The following is a 9,963-nucleotide window of genomic DNA, read 5'->3' as shown; positions in this document are numbered from 1 at the left end:
CTCCAATATCAACTTAATTCTTTATGAATTCCCTTTTTCTAACTTATTTCCGAATTTTCTCAAAACTCACTAAACACAATCTCGTTATGTAATTTTACATTCCATTAACCAAACATCAAATCTCAAAATATTTTAGATTTTGATAATCTTATTTCCATAAATAATATTACATTTTGTAAACCAAATGCTTCCTTTAAAGATTTAACCGAATAGAAGCACATCTACTTATTTGGACTCATCAATTACATCTCTACTTATAATGGCATCGGATATTTCAAGAATTGGTTTGATTGTGATTAGAAAAGCATGTCACAGGTGCAGGCATTTTCTTCTGAACAAAATAAAAGATTCTTTGACAAGGAATTCAGCACCACAAATAAGAAACTGCATGTATTTGATAATATGAGATATTGAGAGGGGAACAAAAACAAAAACAAAACTGGGGGGGACAAAACAGAAGTAAAAAATAATAATGACACAAGACAAGCTAAGACATCATGACCTGATTGCTTGATTCTAGTGCTTGGCTGGCGAAAAACCTGACATCAACATCAGGATCCTCACTCAATTCAACTAAGCATGGACGGATTTTCTTCTCCACTACCTGTATTGTTCAAATCCAAGAATACAAAATTATATTCCAATTCCAGGAATATAGTAAACCACCATAACGATATCCTTATATATATAACCCTAAAAACAAATAGTTTCTTTCATTACAACCAGGAGAGCTAAATGAGATGATAAGTCTTCAATTTTACCAATTGCCAGTAACATCAACGAATTAAAATAATTCAGAGATGGGAAACCAACGTGAGACGAGGAACATAAAGAAATGAAAAACAGAGACAATAGATGGCATTCGTATATCACATGATTTGCAGGAAAAGTATAAACCCTCAAATTTTCTGCAAGACTCAACAAGATTTAGATGGTTTTTTTTTCCTCTCTTTTCATCTTAATTTAATATTTCTTTTCTAAAATAATAACAAAAGCTACTTTGAAAAATATACGATTTTCCGCTCCCATGATAGATATTCCACTAAAACTCTACATGTTTAGAAAAAGAAAAAAAAATCAAATACTAGAATTCTACCACGTGACAGCTATTAAAATAAGAAAAAGTTTACTCACAGATTGATCAACAATCGGAATAAGTGACTGCAGCACCTTGGCCACGTTAAACTTGATGTTGGGTACCCTGTGTTGCGAAATTTTCAGTCTCATAAACCAAGTCAGAATTCAAACATATAACCTTTCAAATCAAAATACATCAGCATTACCTATCTTTTGAAGCATTAATAACCACTGGTAGAAGTTTTGAACAAGTAATATCTGAGCCCATAACAGGGGCAAGTAAAGAAATTGAATGTAGAATGGTCATCCGATGCAGATAATGAGGATTGTTAATCATGTCCAAAACCTGTCAATAGATTACCCAAAAAGGAGAGGTCATAGTGAGAACCAACATCTTCAGATGTCTCCTGTTCACCCATTAAAAAAGGAAAATTACAGAGGTAGCAAAATGGGCCTGAGCCCGAGAACTCAACCTGAAAAACCCGAGCCTAAACCCATTTAAACCTGATTTGACCAAAAAGTCAAAACCCAAACTTGAAAAGGGCCGAACACAAAAAAGTATGAAACGAAAAAAATTCAAATCCGAGGCTAACCCAAACCTGAACCCGATTTTAGTAATAAAGATTATTTAATATTTTTATAAAAGCTTTAATTATTAGTTTTATTCAAATATTTTTCTTAATAAATTAATTAATTGTTTTATATATAATGAAATAGTAATTTTTTAGAAAATGAAATTGTCGATCACACAAACACAAAAGCTCTGTGATATTGGTCCCTAATTTTCAAGTTCTTTCTTTAATTATTTGCCATTGCATTTTGCTTCAGATTCTTGGAGTATAAATTTATAAGGGATCATTTAATTCCTAATTTAGATAATTTAGATCTAAAAAATAGTTATATATTATCAAGTAACATATTGAATGTAAAACAAACCCGAACTGAACCCGAGACTGAACTCAAAAAAGCCCAAACCAGAAAAAACCTGACCCGAACCCACCCAATTGCCACCTCTCGTTAACAAAAGCATACTGACCTGAGGAACTATGTGCTGCATTGCCCAATCTGGTCCAAATTCTTCTGCCAGACGCTTCACATTATTAGCAGCAGCATCACGAATAGAATAAACCTAAAATGAACACCAATGTTGTTAACAAAGTTTATTTTGTAATATTACAATAATAAGTTCCTAGTAACACCTCTTAAAGGTAGCCTAGCAGTTCGTAAACTGCAAACAAAACCTAAAGCACACAGAACAGATTTGACATGCACAAATATTTCATTACAAGACAATTAAACTGGAATATAATGACTCAGAAAGTAACAGACAAACTCCATTGGTTTTTGCTCCATATCAAAGTTCTTTGCACCTTATCTTTTAACCACTGCATGCAGAGTGCACCAAGTTTGTCATCAAAAAATCCAACACCCAACTGACTTGCCAATAAAGGAATGTATTCTATTATTGCAAGCCGAACCCTCCAGTGCCTATCCTCTGCAAGCTCCACAATTGCTGGCAATAGGGACTGGGACAGCAGATCAATTCCAATCACCTGCAATGATAGAAAAACTATAAAGCTATTCACTAACATGCTCAGAGTTTGTAACGCTTCCAACCCACCTGTAAAACAAATGACTAAAATAGCAAGGTGAGCAGTAAGGAAACTGCATGAGAGAACTGCTAAACAACACACCGTGAGGCTTTTATCAAACAAGGTATTCTAAATACTCCCAAGGTATTATACTTTTGAACTTACTTTCCAATTAATTGTATTTTTTCACGTCATATTTTCTTAATATTTTTTGCAATTACAAAAATAAGAAGGCAGTTGCAGTTGGCTCTAAGCCCAACTCTTCCTCTTTCTTGTCATCTTCTTTATGTACCCCTTTATCTTTTCTAGTTTCCCAGGTAATGGAGGAAAGCTTTATTTATTATATGTCAACATCTTTTTTTGTTCCAAAACAGTTTTACTAATATAAGAATGATATTGAGAAAATCTTCCTTTTTTTTTCCATTTTACTTTTCAAATAAATAATGTTCTTGTTTTCATTATCTTTTGATGTACATGTATTAGAAAATTAAAACAAAAAAAGTGTTTGAAACTATATATGATTCAAAGCGTAAAATAATAGTAACCAATGGAGAAGAATTGAAAGTAGTTGTAATAATCAGAATAAATGTCAGTTGTTGATATCCAAAGAACTTTTCTTTTTTTCACCAATTGCAGCAGTATGATCAAACAAATAACTTTATAGTCAGTGTGACCAAATTGAACAGTCATGTGGCCGAATTATTTGGACTCAGGTGGGATGCGTCCAACAGAGGTATATTCAATTTTTCTAAGTTTTTCCAACTACCCATATCCATATCAGACACGGGTACTACGAGCACAATACAAGTTGGAGTACCATATATATTGGTGTTTTCTCCAGCAGCTAAAATAAAATCAATCTCTCAAACTTTAGTTGAAAAACAAGGAGTATCTGAGATTGATTAGCCTCCTTTCACTTTTCAATCGAACATAGAAATATAAAAACCATTGTCCACTATTATTTTGCAATCTAAGATTGATTAAAATTGTCAAAATCTTAAATTAATGTAGAAAACAATAAAAAAATACCATTGCTTTCTTAATAAATCTTAACTGACAACTTAACAATTATAACAAACCTGGTTCACTTGATCAAGCTTGCTAATGATATTCAGTCGAACATCTGGAAATTCATCTTTCAAAAGAGAAAGAAATATGGGAAGCAATTGCTCTATGGTCGCATCCTATAAACATCAAAGGAGATTGTGTTATATGCAGAGAAAAAAGAAAGAAAAACTTGCAACCCATGTATAGCAAGAATGCAATTCTATTTATAATGTAATAGAACAATAGGAAACAATGCCTTCTAGAATCAATGAGACCCAACAATACAAAACCAACAAAACATCTAAAGCATCTCCAGACAATATGGAATAACCTATGCCAATTCCAAGGAAAAACAAAATTCCATTTAAGGTGAGCTATCCAAGCACAAGACAAACAGAATGTTTACCTTCCCTAAAACAGGTGCCATTCCCATTATAACTGAAGCTAAAGCAGAACGAACATGCTGGGATGAATCTGTTGATAGTTCCTACAGTAGGCAATGTTAATCAGACAGGACAATGCTAGAGACTGGAAAAGCTAAATTACAGCAATATATGAAAACAGAACCTCGACAAAGTAGCCAAAGTGCTCCATGAGCATTTTTACCTTGACACAAGGAAGAATATGCTGAATTGCTAATTCCGGGTTCAGAATTCGGCAAAACTTGGTTACTTTTCCCGCAGCAGCTATTCGGACTTCAGCTTCATTATCACGAAGCAGGCAAACGTATGCAGGAACTAGGTCCAACCTAAACATGTAAACTTACAATATAATTCAAATACAACTCAAGAGCATCATCGCAAGTAATGCAAGAGTGTAAGAAAATCGGCTTAAGATGGTTGAAATATGGATTTGATAAATAAACTAAAGGTCCATTTTAGGAACTTATATTTGAGTAAAAAGAGTTGGCTCTGGATTACAAATCCAAACTTTTTGTTAGGATATCAAATAAAAAGAAATAAATTTGGATTCGGTAAATCCCACATCAATTTTAGATAGTCCAAAACAAGGATTTCAAATTACTATTGAATGTAGGAAACAAAATCTATCAATTTTCTCTTTATCATTTTTTTACTTTACTTCTATGTAATGATAATTTATCCTTTTTATATTATGCCAAAAAATCTCCTGTCTAATTGAAAATCTATACTATTATTTAATATTCTCAATGATTTGGTGTCAACCTTCAACCAGATTTCCATTTAGTGGGAAATTTACCAAAAGCCCTTTATTTTTACAAAGTAATAGTTATTATTTTGAAGGCAATTTTGTCTCTTTATATAAAGTCTAGAAAAATATTTACATATGATGCGATTCGAACCCAAAACATTATAAATATTTATAATTCAATCTTACCATTTCAACCAAAGCTATATTTAGTTGTAATATCAAATTTTTTGAATTTGTCACAAAAAATTTTCACTCTCATCGTGAATATCCCATAATTTAGTATTAAAAAAACTCTCATATTGGCCAATGAGGCCTTGGCTCAATTGGCAAAGACAAAAGCCCTAGATCTTTGGTACCCAAGTTCAAGACCTACGATGTGCAATTGCCATGTGTGTATTTCAGTCCAGTTAGTCTAATTTGTTAGCTTTAGTCTGGATTATATCAATTCTTAGTCCATTTGTGTTTGTAATTGTTTGATTCTACTTTGTGATTACTCAAACAATCCATGCCGTAATAGTTTGATACTTGTGGTCACACAAACATGTATTTGTATTGTACTTGCAACACTTTAAAAAAAAATCTCAATGGAATCAATCTATGAAAACTGCCATATTGTTTGTATTATTGTTAGAATTGTTTTCTAGGAAATATATATTTATATAAATTTTTAATAATTTGTTTTTATGTAAATTTTGACAAGTTTTTCTATTCATGTCATGTCCATGTTCTTTTTTAATATTTTATTGTGTTTTAATTATTGGTCGTTGAGATGAATGTATTAGAGAATAAAATACAAACCTAGAAGTTTTATTTAAATCCAAATCAAAATCTAGAAATTGAAATTTTATATTCTCCCAAACAAATAATTTTAAATCTATAAAAAAAAATTCTACATTTATATGGAATTGAACCAAAGTACCAGATTTGATATTTAAAAACTCCTGAAGAAAAATATTTTTGCATTTACGTTTAAACCAGGGCCAAATTATCTAATGCTAAAAACCCTTGTTTTCAACATTTTCAATTTTAAAAATCATTTTAATTGAAACAATGAAAATTATTTATTATTTTCTAATTTTCTAATTTTCACATATTCTTTTTCATTTTCAAAAAATCATTTTTAAAATTTTAAACCAAACATGTTTTCTTCAATGTTTTTCATTTTCCAAGTAAACAAAAATAACCAGAACCTTTGTTTCCTAAAAGCAAACAGAGCCTAATTTTCAAATGTTCTCATTTTCATTTTTCAAAAATCATTCTAAAATTTTCAACCAAACACATTTTCTTTAGTGATTTCTATTTTCCAAGAAAACAAAAATGAAAATGGCCTCTATTTTCTGAAACCAAATGGAGTCTAAAATTTTTAAATCAAAATTTTTTATATTCAAATTTAAGCTCCCATACGCTACCAAAGCCAATTACATGGATTTCAAATTAGATAGAAAGGAAATTCATCAAAAGATAAAGGAAAAGGGAAAAATAGGGAAAAAAATATTTAAAATGGAGCAAAACAACCATAGCACTAGATATCATGAAAGCAAAAACAAAATAATAATGAGGAATTCTTACACGATAGATATTTACCTAGTAGGCTCAGGACCAACCGCTTCACATACCTCATACAATTGATTAGCAACCATGTAACGGACACGCCAAGACTTATCCTAAAAGCAAAAGTAACACCCCAAAAAAAAAACATAAATATTAATTACTAAACTAAAGAATGCAAGAGAGGATAAAAGGAAAAACTTAAGACAAATGAATTTACATTTCATTTCACTCTTAGAAGCAAGAGCTAAATACTTTGCCTTAAAATTAACTATCCATCAAAACAAGCACAATATATATATTCTAAAAAATGAAAAGAAAAAAAGAGTTGTGAAGAACATAACATTTACAACCTTGAAGTTAATCAATTTTTGGCTGGTGAATATAAATCTCAGTTCAAGAACTTGGTAAACCCTAAAGATATGAGGGATCCCTATAGAGTAGCATAAGACAGATTGAAAGCCCTCATGACAAAATGGACATGATGCAGTTTGAGATGAAATAACAAAATGTGATAATCTATTTCCTTCAAAAAGCATGCTGGAAGGAATCATTTACAGATGCAATACGTGCAAGCAAGATGGTCAAAAAGTTTATGACATTGGTGCTTTCTAACACAACTGTGATCTAGGAATGTCATGCGATCAGAAGAACATTGGATAAGTTTTATCTTCAACGACTGTGAAATGGTAAAATAAATCCCCAACCTCAATTAAAATTTTCAAATACAGGAGAAAAAAAGACTCATAATTTTTTTTTAAAAATGCCAAGACCTTAAAAAACATATGTCGATAATGTAGGACTCAAGCAAAATAAAACAACAATACAGAGTTTACCCCAACTTCCTCAATCAAAAAGATGGGGGGAAATGGCAAAATAAGACAAGGAATCTTAGAGACCGTAACAGTCTGTAACATAATATTTATCAAATGGTCTACCTGTGAGAAATTAACTATGACAGGGAGAATATGTGCTGCACAATCTTGGGGTTCCAACAACTTTCCAAGAGCTGCACAACCCTCAACAGCCAATAATCGAACAGAATCTTGGTCTGCAGGAATGAAATTTTAGTAAAAAAATTAGCATTAAACCATCCTATAAAAATTGAACCTGACAACAATACTGGAAATTTAACATGGATGATAAAATGCATTAGTAGAAACAAATGATTATAGACAGGTGTGGTTTTCTTTCCATTTACAAAATAAGGTCAAAACCCGAAAAAGTACATCATGGGCCTTAGTTAGCTTTACACGAGACACTAGAAATTTCACAGATTTTAAAACATAATTGTTTGAAAAGATAGGAGGAAAAAAAGTTATTAAGTGCCTTTGGCTCTTTGCTAATGAGACTGTTCAAAACGATACTCTTGCTCCTAAGCAACACAACTTGAATTTATCAGATAGATGAAGTTGCAAAACGGGAAAACACATTCTTTTAGTTTTTTTTCTTTTCTTCTTTAGTGCTAACATAAAGGCAAGTTTACTTGGAGCTACAAAGGAGCAGCCCGCTATACATGTCCCAATGCCTCTTCATTCCTACATATTTGCACCTAAACCCCTTCTAAAAGCAAGAAAAGCTCCATAAGGCTACAAACTCTTTCCTTAGGATTTTGACCAGGTTTACCACAAATTAACTGTTCTGCATTTTTGAAGTATATAATTAAAGCTACTTCCAAATCAAAAGATATTTAGCTTATCTACATACCATCTTGTGTCAGATCATCAAACATAGACATGATGTCCACCTTCAAATGAGGTGCTTCTATAGTAGCAGCAAAATTTCCAAGATTTGTTGCAGCAGATCTCCTAACCATGGGCATGTCATCTTTGACAAAGCTGACTGTATATCGCTCTCAGTTCAGTTTTTAATGCCTCCGGGGCACTTGGGTATGCAATACGAAACAAGCCACACGAGGAAACTCGAGCCGTAAACCACTCACCAGCAGCCAATCTCTGATGTTTGAGACAATAACAGTCGACAAAAAGACGCAGTTATTCTATTGTACTGAAGTAAAACTAAATCAAGAATTAATTAGGATCAAAAATTAAAAGTGAATTTGATTATATATCCAAGATAACGTGAAGTCCTAGTCAGAGCAGAGGCAGAACATTATCATATTATAGGTAAATCCGATTCAGAACATGGCAGTGCAGTAGAACATGCAAGTTGGTATGGCAACCAGTACATGCTAATTTAGAATCACAAAACACATAATGCAAGTTCATTTTTGTCAACTGTCTGATTTAGAACTATTTTTGGGCTAAAAACCTTAAAGCTGCGATTGAACTCTATATCAAATTCCTGTAAAATCTTGTTGCAAAATGTTATTTCATCTTTCCCAACATGCATCTGCATTTCAAGGTAATCAACTTCCTAAATCCAATAAATATGCAAGACTATTGGAGAGATATATATATACACACACACACACATTCTATGAGGAATATGAAAGCAAATAGCAGAAGCCAACCTTCACTAATGGAATAAAGGACTCGACCAAGTCCTGCTCCATCATCTGGGCACCAATTCTACACAATGACTCCACAGCCTTCTCCCTCACACAAGTTTCCTCAACGGTGCACAGAGTCTCCAATGGAGGTAACAACACATTAGCACATTGCACACCTCCAACATAAGGAATAAAAACTCCGAGTTCTTCCGCCATGGCAAGGAGAACTTCATCATCATCATCATTGTTCTCACTCAGAAATGGAATCAACTCTTTCCGTGTCCTTTCTTCACCAAGTGCACGTGCAATCGTAGAGAGTCTGCGGATAGAGTTCAAACGAAGCTGGATATCTTCATTCTTGAGCTCATCAATCAACACAGCAATGGGATACAACGGCTCATCAATCATTGCCATGTTAACTCACAAGATCTTACACCTGTAAAGTATACCAATATAACTATCTAATTCTATCTCAGAATTCGAATTTCTGAAGAACTAGAAATCACCGTAAAGAAACCCGAAGAAGTATTTACCCTAAGCTAACCTTTTATACATTTTCCTTCATTTTCCACCAAACAGGGGGTGAAGACGAAACCCTGATAAATGCTAAAAAAACATGTTCCTTTCTATAAAAAAAATTGAAAAATATTTGAAACTTAAATAGACTGAAGCAGAAAATGACAGGCGAAGAGATCTATAATTGGGAGAAGCCAATTTTCATACAGTTAAAAAGGAAAAAGTGGAGTACCTTTAGAGGGTTCGTGTCCAGTGCGGCGCTGTTCAAGTTCGATCGGATCTTAAGCGAAGCAGGAAGAGAGATGGACAAAGGTATCGATCTGTAAAAGATTAGAAGACTGGTTAAATTTTCTTCTTTTTTTTTTTTGAATATTAACTGGTTAAATTTTCGCTTTTGTAATTGAGGGTTCCTTTTTTTTCTTCTTTTCAAAACAATGGGGCTCTCTTTGACTACTATTTCTCTCTCCCGCAATCAATTACAACTATTTCAGTCCTAAGGTAATTTAGAAGGTACGGAAAGTGGTAATACCATACCACTTGCATTTTGGTCCGACATAAGCG

At 32.7% G+C, this 9,963-nt stretch overlaps 1 pseudogene; it reads right to left on the bottom strand.

Annotated features, from left to right (window-relative positions):
* Positions 1-272: 272 nt before the first annotated feature.
* On the bottom strand, positions 273-9,963 carry LOC107890648 (serine/threonine-protein phosphatase 2A 65 kDa regulatory subunit A beta isoform-like; annotated as a pseudogene).

The sequence above is a fragment of the Gossypium hirsutum genome, chromosome D08, assembly GCF_007990345.1.
Source record: "Gossypium hirsutum isolate 1008001.06 chromosome D08, Gossypium_hirsutum_v2.1, whole genome shotgun sequence".
Lineage (NCBI taxonomy): Eukaryota > Viridiplantae > Streptophyta > Magnoliopsida > Malvales > Malvaceae > Gossypium > Gossypium hirsutum.
The sequence above is the reverse complement of the archived record's forward strand: the minus strand, read 5'-3'. Positions and strand labels throughout refer to the sequence as shown.